General features: G+C 45.7%; 4 non-coding genes across 4 annotated transcripts; 2 read left to right on the forward strand and 2 right to left on the reverse strand.

The window, feature by feature from the left end:
* Positions 1-3,290: 3,290 nt before the first annotated feature.
* Positions 3,291-3,362, reverse strand: Trnac-gca (transfer RNA cysteine (anticodon GCA)). Its single transcript has one exon. It is a non-coding gene; the product is annotated as a tRNA-Cys (tRNA).
* A 3,421-nt stretch (positions 3,363-6,783) lies between these two features.
* Positions 6,784-6,855, forward strand: Trnac-gca (transfer RNA cysteine (anticodon GCA)). The gene has a single exon. It is a non-coding gene; the product is annotated as a tRNA-Cys (tRNA).
* An 860-nt stretch (positions 6,856-7,715) lies between these two features.
* Trnac-gca (transfer RNA cysteine (anticodon GCA)) lies at positions 7,716-7,787 on the forward strand. Its single transcript has one exon. It is a non-coding gene; the product is annotated as a tRNA-Cys (tRNA).
* Positions 7,788-13,723: 5,936 nt separating this feature from the next.
* On the reverse strand, positions 13,724-13,795 carry Trnac-gca (transfer RNA cysteine (anticodon GCA)). Its single transcript has one exon. It is a non-coding gene; the product is annotated as a tRNA-Cys (tRNA).
* Positions 13,796-14,089: the final 294 nt, after the last annotated feature.

A 14,089-nucleotide genomic window follows, 5' to 3' on the forward strand; every position in this document is an offset into this window, starting at 1 on the left:
TTCACCCTCTGGTCTCCTGTCTTATTATTTTCTGGTCCAAAATTTGAATGAAGTCCTCCAAATTTGAGAAAGAGTTAACTACATGTTGACCCTAAACCACCAGCTCAGCCTCAGCATGAACCAAGTACAAAGACTGGTTACTCAAACAGTCAGAGCGTAGCCTGCAGAATGTAGGCTTGGGTTTTTCAAAACCCACTTTAATGAGGGTTCTTAAATGCTTCAACCTCCTTTCTAGACCACCTACTGTAGCTAGTGGAAAACAACAATAGAGAACAGGGGTTGCAGTCCTGCTTAGAAGTGGTTATTTGGGGACAACTTCAACCTTTGTTGTCACCAGTCCAGTGCACTCTGGAAATATAAAACACAAAGCAGCAGTGGCAGTTGGATCCAGAAAAAACCGAGAGGCTCCGCAAAATCAACATGAGTCTGCAGAAGCAGCTGAAATACTGTGAGAAGTTCTTTGGCAAGTAACTCTGTGTGAAGTCACAAGAAGCAAAGATCAGAAATGTGGTGCAAGGTGAACCAATGCAAAAGCTTTGTTACACAGACTGTGGGGTTAGATTAACACCCTATCTAATCATCACACATCCTTCACCTGTCTTCTTCAGCAAAGCATCCACTCATTTGTCTGTTTCAGCAGGACATCACAGGACATAACTGAGTCCCCAAAGAAATGAGAAATTTCTAGTTCACAGGCATTTCTGCCCTGTGAATCCTTCTAGAAACCATCACATACCCACACAGATAACAAAGATGTAAGAAAGATTCATAGTCACAAAATGGAGTCTCTGGAGATGGAGAACATGGAAAGGATTCAGAGAGGCCCTAGCTCAATTTCTGTGATTTGCAAAAGATGATGAGGAAAATCACAGAATGCATCTTCATGGAAAAATTTTCATTCAGAATTCATCTAGGAAATATACTTCCATGGAATACTTTCCTCATACAACAAGGATTTTTGCAGAGTAGTCCAACATTACACACAAAAATGACAAGCTTAGAAGCCTCACTGGTAAGTTCTTACAGACACATAGGCAGATATCAGGAGGTTCACACAGCACTGCAGAGACAGAGCAGGAGGGTTCCATTGCTCAATTCAGGAAAAACCTCAATATCCAGTTGTGAGAGAAAACTACAGTGTGTACATAGGGGAGGTAGAGGTGTTCAAAGGACCTATTTTTAGGAAAATATGGTTGTATTATTCAAAATATACAATTAGTATTTGTGACTACTAACCACCAACACACTACAAGGATTCAGATGAATATTTAAGACGATCCGTGAATTCAACACTGGATCTTCTTAGCTTCTGTTACTTGTAACAAGAAAATATGCCAATAAAGACTCATGTGACTCACAGAACTTCTTTTTCAAGTTTGGCAAAGGGCCAGGATCCTCCAAACCATCAATGGAGTTTGTCACTGACATGACAATACACACCAGAGACAGAGAAACTGTGCTGATTTGACCTCAGCACTGTGCTCATTTGAGTCTGTGTTTGGGTTAGAATCTCTGTCACTGTAGAAAGAGCCGAGGCACAGTGGAGGACAGTTGGGTCTGCATGGTCCCTGTGTCTTCAGGAAAAGGACAGGCAGAGGAGCTGCCCGTGTCACAAAACAGAGCTGCAGCAGGGTCAGGCTCTGCTTGGCCCTTTACACTAAGTTGTAGCAAGAGCTGCCAAGAAAGTCAGGATCTTCTGTGGGAAACTCATTCTAAGGACTAACACTTACATAGGGAGACATGGCTGCTACAACACAGATGCTGAGCCTGTGGAACAGTTGCCAGTCACGAGTCACCACTGGATACAAACCACGCCCATGAGCAGTTTGGAAACTCTGTGATCTATAGAATCTAAGGCTTTTATTCTCCCCATGAGAGCCTGGAATCCCACATTTCCAGCTCTGATGCACCTATTGAATGTCTCCAACTCTAGGAAAATACCATCCCTCTATCCCCTTCTTCATTTAGTTTACAGTACTTTGAGGCTGCCCAGTGCATCTTGTGTGTTGAATTCTATATTCTGAGAACCACTGAAGGTGCTTTCTTATAAAACCTAGCTTTTCTAGGTTTTGGGAACTCAATATATAGTATAAAAAAAAGTGGAGACTTGCTCACCAGAAAAGCTGACACCGGGTGACCAGACACAGTTGCCTGCCACAAAAGGGATCTGGTGTGCGATAACACAGCTGTGGTCTCACGGAGGTGAGTGTCAAGCCACCTGAGTCAAAAGAGAAAGTAGGTCTATACTGTGAATGTGGTCAGGCAGTTTCCAAAAACACATGAAAAGGGGGCACCTGGATTTGAACCAGGGACCTCTTGATCTGCAGTCAAATGTTCTTCCCCGGAGCTATATCCCCACTACTAATAGCATGCACAGTTCATAATTTTCATCTGAGTGGTGACTGACTATAAAGTAAAATTACAGATGCTCACAGACCCACTTTCCAGAAGCTGCCAGACCTGACTGGTGAGATGCCTTCCTCAGCTCTGCAGATTTCCTGGTCCATCCCTGAATAGCATCATCACCAAGAAAAGGAGAGGAGCAGCCTGCAGACCCTGAGTCCATGTCACACTGCTGTCCTGGGGTAGCCCTGAGATGGCCAGCTGCCTTATACCTGGGCTCCCAGACACACCTCTCTTCCTTCCCTGAAGATCGATGGGCTGTAATTCAGACTTGTCACAGAACCTAGTTAGCACTGTCAGCAGCAACACTGCAGGATCCCTCTGTGCCTGTGATAGCAGCTCACACAGCCTTTATCCTCTGAAGGTGAAATAAGTGAGCAGTGTACTCTGGAAGGAGGAGAGAAGGTCCCAGGGAAAACATCCACCCTACACAGACAACCTGATTCTGTGACTTGTATCCCTTGTTCTGACTATAGGTTTACCTGAGACACACAGAGGCACATCCTTTTATGGATAGGCTTTCCTTATTGGTCCCTGGATGACACTGGCTGTCACTGTAACTGCTGTGCCATTTAGCGGCCAACAGAACCAGAGAAACTAGGTATATGCAGGAACAGGGGAGACATAATAGGAGTGGGAGGGACAGTCGGCATGTAGAAAGAGATGGGAGACAACCATCTATACACACATGACAGGCTGGTCTGTAGATCCCAAGTCTATTGAGGTCCATGACTGGAATAAATAGAAGAAACAGAAGTGTGTGTGTGTGTGTGTGTGTGTGTGTGTGTGTGTGTGTGTGTGTGTGCGCGCGCACGCGCGCGCGATATGTCCAGGAGTAAAAACAGCCTTGTGTGCGATATGTCCAGGAGTAAAAACAACCTTGTGGTAGGGGGCACCTGGATTTGAACCAGGGACCTCTTGATCTGCAGTCAAATGCTCTACCCCTGAGCTATACCCCCACCTGTTCATTAATGCCTCACAGGCACTCTGAACTGCATGGCCACTCCAAGGCTGCTAACATCTGACGTGCACTTGCCAGAGCTCTGCCATCATCTTCTTCCTCCTCTGAGGCCCAGCCCTGAGCTGCCTCTGCACATCTGACTGTCATGTCCTCAGGAATGACCAGCATTCTCCTGCTGAGGTCCTATCTGAGGCAGGAGGCTTCAGCTGGTGCTGCTTCAACCTTCAACTCAACTACAACCCACATGCAACACAACGGCTTCCTAGCTGGCCTCTGGTGGAGCTGCATCAGCACAGCAGGGGACAGAGAATCCTGACACTATGGCCTCTCCCTGAGCCTTCAAACCTGTCACCACTACACAAACTTGTTTTCATCTATTTTAAAAACAAAATGTATGCACAATTCAATTATTTTGAAAACTCAACATTAATTTTAAAAGGTTACTAAGAAACCAACCACATGTACTCCAAATTCTTTGGTTTAGTTGATTGCTCCTGTCATCCATTAGGAGTCCTTCCCCAAAGGGTTAGCTGTCTCTGCTAGTCTGTCCTGTGTACTTAGTGAACGTGGTGTCTCTTATATCATCATGTGTACATATCAGTAACTAACCGACTTGTGGATGAGACCATAACTTCATATCCTCTTCCATTCTGACTTTCCCGTTACAGTCATGTCCCAGATTTTGTTTGGATGACTCGATGTTTATATCATGATGATTTGTTAACACTGTACGATTGGTGTCAGTCATTCTAAACAGGAGGAAGATATCTGGTGGAACTTTTCTTTTTCCTCAATTTCATGGCAGCCTCATGTTTAAACCTTTTCATTTCTTTCAACGTCTTCTATACATGTTGAGTTCTTTACAAAATACCTTTCTGAACAATGTTCCATGCACAGATCATCAGTAATGAACAACTGTACTTTGTTTCCTGTAGTGGCCCAGGTTCCTGCTCCCTTTGTTCTGGCTGCCCACACAGCAGATGCACAGACAAGACTCTGGATCCCTCCTCCTTCACCAGGTAATTCTCCCTGTCCACCATCTCTTCTGTGCAGAAGTGTCTCTTTTCAGATTTCAAGTTCTTCAACATTTCTTGTCAAAATGACATATTTTCCTTTGGGAATGGAACCCTTCCTATAAGATGTGAATGAAGTAAAATGTCTAGCTTTTGTATATGTGATAAGGCCTCTAGTTCTTCCAACATGCTATACTGATAGTCTGTACATGTGATTTAAATATTTTTCATACAATAAAATGATTGAATGAGAATGGCCCCCATAGGCTCATATATTTGAATGTTCGGTCCCCAGCTGGTGGAACTGTTTAGGGATGTTTGGGAGCTGTGGCTGTGTAGGAGGAAATCTGTCACTGAGGGTGTACTTTGAGGTTTCAAAATCTCCATCAGGCCCATGAGTCTTACCCTCTGCTTCCTGCTCGTGCGTCAGATGTAAACTCTCAGTTAGTGCTGTAGTGACAAGGCTGCCTACCTGCTACCATGACTCTCACCATGGCCATCAGGGACTAAACTTAAAGTGTGAGTAATCCTCCAGTTAAGTGCTTTCTATTATAATAATTTACCTTGATCATGTGTGTTCGTGGGAATAGTGTAGTATAGTAACCATGTATGTGACACTATAGTAACAGAATAGTAAGAGAAAAGTTGATACTGGGGCCGGTGTTATCAATGGGACCTGCTGCTGCTGCTTCTTAGAGGAATATGGGAGATGACTCTACGTTACATTAGAAAAGCAGTTGAACGCACAGGCTGTACCTAGGCCTCCCCTCATATATGTAGCAGATGTGCAGCTTGTTCTCCATGTGGAGACAGGGATATCCCAAAATCTATTACCTGTACGAGGGATATAGTCTTCTAGGTAGGCTGCCATGTCTCTCCTCAGTGGGAGACGGTGCATGTAGCCTGGGAGAGACTTTAAGTGCCAGGGTGGGGGACATAGAAGGGACCCCACCTGTTCCAGAGGAGAATGGGATTTGAGGGAAAGGATGGTAGGAGGGGTGACTGGGAGGGGGCACTGAGCAAAATGTAAATAAGTAAAAAATGTAAGAAAGTAATAAATAGCAGCTGAATGTTCTACTTGAGATGTAATGGGCCATACTAACAGGAGCTGGGGAAGAGGAGTGCTCAAAGCAATGAGATTGTGTAATAGAGTTCAAAATGTGTCAGAGGGGAAGAATGTTAGCATTATTAACAAATTCTGGCAAAATATAAGTGCAAATATGTCCTTATTTTAAATATCTACAATGGGCTAAATAGAGTTTTCAATCAATATTGTTAGCAGTTGAGATTTCAAGACAACCTAGTGTCGACTGTTTCATACGGTTATCACTGATCACTCTTTTGCAGATCTGAAGTGGAAAGGAAAAGATGGGCAAAATGAAATACAACACGGATGGCGCGTTTCCTGGGAGCCATCCAGCAGCTTTGGCTTTACAGCCTTTCTGCCTCCTCTCCCCACAGCACGCTGACCCTGAGTGTAGGGTGTGAGGACGGCATCGCACGGAGTGCTCCGCACTCTCTCACCCTCTGTGCACTGTGCAGTTGTGGGTCTCCATGTCAACTTCCATCTACTGCAGGGGAAGCTCCTCCAATGTGAGCTGGCCACAGCGCTGGTCTGTGGGGGTAGCAGTCCATCATTAGGGGCCATCTTATTGCTGTGTTCCTTTAGAAAAATAGTAATAGTCTTTCTCCTAGGGCCCATGACCTAGCCAGTCCCAGGTTCAAGGCCACGTTAGCAGGATTAGATAGGGGCACCATCTAATGGAGTGGGCCTTTCTACCACTTTTTTTGAAAGTTATGATTGAACCCATAACATATGTGTTACCAGCTATTCCCAAGGCTATCGTTTCTTCTCCACAACCAGATGGTAAGACCCTATTGCTGAGGGAAAAATATATATTTTCATTAATTCTTTGAGATGTCATATGGTGTGTTTTGATCATATTCACCTTCAACTCCTTCTTTTAACTCCTCTTCACAGAGCCATCCCACCTTTGTGCCCCAGGCTCTGTGTCCTCCAGTTTGTGCTGTCCATATGCTTCTGGGTCAGAAGTGTTCCACTGCAATTAGATCGACTTACCAGGAGCCACTCCCTTAAAGAAAACAGTTCTCTCTCCATCAAAAGCCATCAATTGTTTGACACCTAGCCCTCTGAGTGTGGCCTGTAAAGGTGGGTCTGCAGGATGAGATAAACGCAGACTTCCAGGTGTTTGTGTTCTGTCTCAGCTGTAGAATAGGATGGGAGGGTGCTGCTGGTCATGAGGTGGTGACAAACAGGTGTGCAGAGTTGACTTAGGGCTGGGCCTCACAGGACAAAGCTGATGATTTCAGAGTACTGGAAAGTACACATGTTGGGGAGTGGCCATACAGCTTCAGAGATGTTTATGAGATATACATGAAGCAGATGGGGGTATAGCTCAGGGGTAGAGCATTTGACTGCAGATCAAGAGGTCCCTGGTTCAAATCCAGGTGCTCCCTTCTTATTGTCTTCTTTATATGACCAAATGTGAAGTGTTAGTTAACACAGACTGTTCTCGTGTGCTCTGTATTCTGCTCAGGCCTCTGTTCTCTCTGAGAGGAGATAGTACAGGACCCACTGTGAGGCCCATCCAGGTCACATGTTATGGCACAAGCTGCACTGCATGGCTCTGTAATGCTCACTTAGTGCAGAAGGCCACAGAGAAGAGTCCTATGAGGTTGAGAAGTGTCTTCTTCCTCTGGAAACTCTCCACAGCTGTCCCCTCAGGAAGGCCCTCTAGAGCCTCCTTAGTTCCACTTTCCCCTAATCTGAACTTTGGCTTCTCCTACTTCTGAGAAAGACCAATCCAAGACTTTGACTATACTAAGACTCTGAGGAACAAGGAAAATAACTAATCTCTCTTTGCGTCTTCATCATGGCTGATAAGAAATAAGGGCTAATGAGCTCCATGTGTTATTGAGTGAATAAATGATGGAGTGAAGTAATGAGCACCGCCCCCCATGTCCTGAAGGATGAAGTGCTCTCTGGGCTGCAGGTTGGGGTAATGAAGAAAGACCCAGAACCTGCGGCTCTTGTCTAGGCCATTTAAGGAAAGTTAATTCCGGACTTAAGAAAAACACCACAGTTAAGTATATTTCTAGATCTGAAGCTGAGGTCTGCAGCACACCCAGAGAGGGGGATGCATTGTGGCACGCTAATCAAAGGTGGAGAGGAGAAATGTGAAGGGCAGAGTTAAATAAAAAAATCCTGTGAGGATCAAGATCAGTAGAGGAAGCAGTAGATCATGAACACAGAGCAAGCATGGGTGTGGTGCCAAGTTAGAAGATGTGCTAATGAGAGGCTACCTTGCCTGTAAAGGGGGGGTATAGCTCAGGGGTAGAGCATTTGACTGCAGATCAAGAGGTACCTGGTTCAAATCCAGGTGCCCCCTTGCTTAAATATGATTTTAATACTTAACTTACCACATCCACCTTAGGCAAAACCTCAGTGAAGCTAGGAGATCTCCATTAGTTGATGTTTCTTGAATAAATTGCATAGCCTTGCTCTCTGGGCTGCATAATACAAGGGAATTTGATGTCTTCCAGGACTATGACTTAGTCTTAGGAGAACTTAACAGAATTCTCACACAAAGGGACAAACTTACAAGCCTCTGAATCTACACACCCCTCCCCCAACACTGGTGCACACAATGATTAGAAACAGAAAATGATAGAAGAACAAAATAAAAGAAAATTTCCCATAAAGGAAGATGTGGGCTTCCATCCTAAATTTCTACAAGTACTCAGCACAATGGATAAATGACTCAGGGAGTATCAAAGAATTTTAACACCAAAGGGAAAATCTTAAAACCCTAGGCTACAAGGAGCAGATGATAGATATAGGAAAAGAAAATCATCGTGGTAGTCAACTTTTCAACAGCAGTACTTGACACTAGAAGATAATAAGAAACATGTCTGGGGCTCTAGGACACCCTTGACCTAAAACTCAAAGGGAAATGTCCCACACCTGGCACAGAAGCGTCTTCTTCAGCAATCTATGGCTTCTTGGATGAGCATAATCCCCTGAGTAGGGCAGTTCCAATTAAGCTCTGGTGTCCCAAGACCCCAGTACAATACAGGGCATTGCCATCACTCTCAGTTGCCCCTCAGAACATGCTGACAAAATGTGATTGCTAAAAAACACCAGACATGTTAGTCACCAGACATGGAGAACCAAGTTGGTTCTGCCCAGGAAGCGTCTCCCTTGTCGGCCTCCTTTGGTGGAACTGGCAGGTACTTTGTAAAGTCACCAACAGTCTTGCCCAGCTGAGGACTCTGTGAACCACAATAATGACCAGCATGGCAGGCTATGAAGCTGAAAGTCCCTTTGCTGGTTCAAAACACCCCTTTGTTGGTTCTAAGAACACACGGCAGGTGGGATAGGGTAGGCCAGAAGCAAATGTCCTTAGTTCCCACTCAAGAAAACCTAAACCAGGTTCTCTGGGAACCCTTAGGATGACCTACCTGTTCTCTAAAAAGCTCTAGGGATGTTTCACATACACTCGTTTATACCTATTAATTATATACAAGCAACTTTACACTGCAGATGTGAAAAAACATTGGCTAAATCAGGCCCAACCACGACACAACTCGTAATGACCAAGCCACAGCAGAGTTCACATTAATGATTCAGGGACTCTCGTATGGGCCTTCCTGAGCAGGGACTGAGCAGCCTCCATTGTCTCCCATCTTCCTCCCTCTCAGTCTCCATTTACAGAATCCCTCCATGTATCAGCAAAAGAAATAACCTGAAGAATGGCTTCCGTCCTCAGAATTGTGGAGAAGTGAGAATCAGAGAGTGGATGGTCTCAGGAGAGTGACATGGCCAGCAGTGTGGCCGGCAGGGTACAGTCTGAGTCAGGGATTGCATGAACTGTAAGCAATTGCTCTGCCAGTGACGTACGCCCTGGTACCTGTGTAGACTCCCCTCATTAGCACCACATCCATGCCCTGCCTCACCAGGGATGCTCTGTGACTTCCCATCTCCAGTGCCCTAGGAAACCTGACTCACCACTAATGAAAATTAGTATTAAAGGGAGACAGGGACACGGCAAATTCCCAACACTGGTGATCTGTGTGTGTATGCTTACAATTGCTTGTGTGGTATGTAGGTATGAGCATATATGTTCCTGTGTGTGTGTGTGTGTGTGCATGTATGATGTGTTTGTACATGAGAGCATGTGTTTACCATGGATTGTGTGTGAAGAAAGTCTGAGGTGTCAGACCTCACCTTCTGCAGAGTCCCCCATATTGCTTAAACAGGGGTGCACAGTCCAGGCTAACTCTCCATGAGCTTCCAGAAAGATTCTCCTGTCTTCAGCTCCCATCTTCCTGTACCACTGCTTGGATCACATATGATTGCCTACATGTCTGTCCTTCTCATGTGGGTTAGAAAAAATACATACAGATACACATCCACCTCAGATTCTCAGGACTGCGCAGCAAGTGCTAACGCCTGCTGAGCAGCACACCAGGCAACACTGTGGTAATTTGATTGTTTTCACTTTCGGTGTTATACAATCCTATGCACCCTGCAGAAATAGCTGAGGACACAGGGTCTGCATTCTCTCTCTGTGCCTCCAGCAAATGCCTCTGACTGTGGAGCTGTCCATGGTACGTGAAGGAGCTCCAGCCCTGTCAGGCTCTGCTCAGCTCTTCACACAGCACTGTAGCAAATGCTGTCTGTGAAAAGTTGGGGTCTTTGCTGGGAATATTGTTCTGTGGAGTGAAACTTCAAACACTGGAGCATTGTTGCCACAGCACAGATCCTGACCATATAGAGCAGGTGCCAGCCAACAACTACCAGTGGATGCCCACCAGGCCAACGAGCAGCCTCGGACCCACAATCCCCAGCTCTGAGTAATCCACTGGAGGTTGCAGTTGATGCAGAAATCAGCCCACTCTTTATCCCACTTCCTTTAGGGACGTTGCCTGCTGCTCACTGCACTTGCTGCGCTGCCTTCCTTCCATGCAGGGTTCTAGATGCAGAAACTGGTTCTTTCCACTGAAGTTGCCATGGCCAAGCATTAGTGAAATCACTTCTTCTAAATAAGCCTGAAGACTTGGTCACCTGAAAGATTAGAGATCCAAGGAGCACACTCACCAGCTGGGATGCATCTTACACTGGAGATTGAGGGGATGAGTGACAACAGATCTCCTCCCTCTGTGTGGTGAACCCCAGCCACTGGGGTGTCTTCTCACACGCACACTGTATGTGATATGAGGGGAACCTGGTAGGGCACAAGTGAGCAGGACAAAGTGAACGTGGCCTTTATTCTGGTGTCTGAGGCTACAAGCAGACTCATTTTGTCATACAGTCATATCACTGGGGACTTTAAACCCTGAACAGAGGATTTGTAGACTGAAGAACAAAGTGGAAACCAATGTAAGAGAATTGTCCACCAAGAAAACAGAGATAAAACTAAAGGGGGAACCGTGAGACAGGACCAAAGGGCTGGAGCCTGGAGCAATGGCTTGATGCTTAAGACCACATGTTGCTTTGTAGAGGACACAGGTTTGATTCCTAGCACCCACTTGGCACCTCACAATAATTTCTAAGTCCAGGTCCAAGAGATTTGAAATGCTTTTCTGATTCCCTTAGGCACCAGGAAACCATGTGTTGTACAGATATACATGCCAACTAAACAGTCATACACAGAAAATGTTAAAAAAAAAAAAAAAGACTAAAGGACGGGGTTTGGTGCTGCACAGTGGGGAGAGGGGGACGAAGTGACCCACCTCAGAATAGCTCAACAGTCTCAGATCAGGATATCCCCCCACAATGTCAGGTTTATGGAGCAACTAATTAAGAACTCCTGAAATAGACACAGATCATTAAACATTGATGGGACTCTCACTTATGATTGATATCTGATGTTTGCAATGCACATTGATAGGGTCCTAGGAGGGACAGTGTTGGAGGTGACCTGTAAGCAGAACTCTATAGAGAGATGACAATTACAGGCTAGCAGATGAAGAGAAGCAGCAGTAGGGGTCAACTGGATTAGAACTCAGAACCTGAGTCTATAGTCCAACAGTCAACTAAGTTACACCCCTGTGTGAGGTTTCCCTAGTGCATTTCACCTGTGTGACCCTGAGCAGATTCCTATAATATATTGTACATGTCCCTAAACCAGACCCATCACCAGCTGACTCAGACTCTGTGTCTCCTGCTCAATCCCCAGAGGCCCCTCACTCATCTCACAGGTTCTTTTCCACCATGGATCACAATCTGAATTCCTAGAATAAGCCAGGGGCCCCACCTTCTCCTCACTCAGGACCTGTGTGTGTAGGCAGCAGGCTGAGGACTCAAGGCTTGTCAGCAGAGCTCCCCAAAGAATCCCAAGGATCCAGTGATGTGACTATTGTTCAAGAGCCATGACCACAGTGCTGCTTGAGGACACAGGTCTGGGCATACTGGGCTCCTGTGGACAGGCTTCGTTTTTCTGGGATGCTCTTTTCCATGTAAGAGAATTTACCAAGCATCAGTCAAATCAGTCTTCAGAAGGAGCATCCAAGCTACACTGCCAAGATGTATCTGATGGGAAGACTCTGGGATCTGGGTTCTCTACTCTCCTTGAACTGATTTAGTCAAGGCCTCGTGCCATGGAGAGAGATCTGTTTCACTTTTTTCAGCAGTAAAGTGCTATCTGCATTGCCTCTGAATTCTCTTTCTGAACCACTCAGTTCTCATGGGAAGTCAAACTTTTCTCATAGAATCTATGACAAGAACAGCCTGTCACAAATAGCTCACAGAGTCATCGCTTTACTCTGAAACAGACTTTCAGCTCTGCAAGTTCATATATATATTTCTCCATCCATCCTAATTTGTCACCATGACAGTCTCTTTACACACTTTAAATACTATTCCCTCATTATCTTTCCAGTAGTGAGCATCTGTAGGTCCTGTACTTTGGAATCGAACCAGTCAATCCAGTAGATGTTTCAGTGACATCCTACTGTCCCAATCTTACAAAAGGAACAAATCATTTTCCTAAACAGACACTCCTCTGGCATCTCAACAGCTGATATTATCGAGTTAGTGACTAAAAAGTTCAGCAATCCACTGCTGATTGCTCCGCCTTACATTGTGTAGCTGGAGCTGCATTTGTTGGGACTCCATAGAGAAAAGCACCAGAAACCTTCTGATGGTGTGCCGCAGCTTGATTGATGACTCAAGCTGATTGACCGTGATGTCATCAAGACAGACAGGTGCTGAGACAAGACCCGTGGAGGACACAGGATGTTTGGAGGGTATAAATGTGACTCCACAGACAGCGATGGAGTCTGAGTTTGGCTTGCTGGGATGGCTAGCTGTGCGATGCTTGGTCTCACATCTTTGCTGATCCTTACTTCCCTGACAGAGGCACAGGGGACAACTTTTCCTGGCATTCCTGCGGGTACCTTCTACCGATTCATGCTAAGGCTGAGTGAGGCCTGGCTGTCTCTGCTAGATAGGGCCACCACTGCTGATTCCTGTTTGCTATCCTGGGTCTACTGAACTGCACTGCTGATATATCCATAAAGTATTTTTGAGTGGCTGGAGCTGCTGCTGCTGACCTGTGAACTGAACTGCCGATTTCCAGATAACACAGATGGGCATTGCTCCAAAGAACCATTTCTAAGCAGGTCCACTTCCACCATCTCCTTTCTTTCCCAGTACCTCTGCTGGGTGGAGGGCCTACAGTAAGGATGAAGTGTTTAAGAACCATCATTAAAAGTAGGCTTTGAAAAAATTGGAAAGTTCACACAATTTCAGGTGACAGTCCCTTATTTCAGAGAAGTGAGGACAACAGGAGCTTCAAGCAGTGAGTCACGTCACTTCCATGGTTAAGAGCAGAGAAAAATGAGTGCATGCATGCTTCTCAGGGCTACGCTCACTCTCTACACTCACACTCCAGGATCCCTGCCTAGGGAATAGCGCTGCGTCTCCAAACATCCAGTGCCTTAGTCCTCAAGACAATCCCCTCCAGACATGCCCAGAGGCCAACCTAAACTAAGCACTGTATCCCTCATTGAGACTTTATTTCCAAGTGAGTCTACATTGTGTCAAATTGACAATTAAAACTAACTATCCCAGTGAGGATGAGGGAAAGAATACAGACGGCTGGACAGGCCTCGGCAGAGATAAGAGCTCTGCAGTGTGCAGTGGACTAACCACGTACCTTGGGGTTCCAGCCTTTGAGCCAGTGGATGCTTATAAGTGTAATCAATGGCAGTAAATGGGGGCACAATAACACTGATTCCAGAGGGCTCAGCTAATGAAGGCTTTCTAACATCATGGTGGCCTGCCTAAGATGAATGGTAAGTCAGTAACCAGACATAAATAAGGGGGCACCTGGATTTGAACCAGGGACCTCTTGATCTGCAGTCAAATGCTCTACCCCTGAGCTATACCCCCACTGGTACAAGTGTACACAGCTAATAATCTTCATCTCTGTGGTGATAAATTATGACTGACTATAAAGTGAAATTACAGATGCTCACAGACCCACTTTCCAGAAGCTGCCAGACTTGACTGGTGAGATGCCTTCCTCAGCTCTGCAGCTTTCTAGGTCCGTCCTTGAATAGCATCATCACCAAGAAAAGGAGCGGAGCAGACCCTGAGCCCACATCACTCTGCTGTCCTGGGGTAGCTCTGAACTGCCCAACTATCTTCCACCTCAGCCCCCAGACAGCCCTGACAGATGGGCTG

The sequence above is a fragment of the Apodemus sylvaticus genome, chromosome 2 (genome assembly GCF_947179515.1).
Source record: "Apodemus sylvaticus chromosome 2, mApoSyl1.1, whole genome shotgun sequence".
Classification (NCBI taxonomy): Eukaryota; Metazoa; Chordata; class Mammalia; order Rodentia; family Muridae; genus Apodemus; species Apodemus sylvaticus.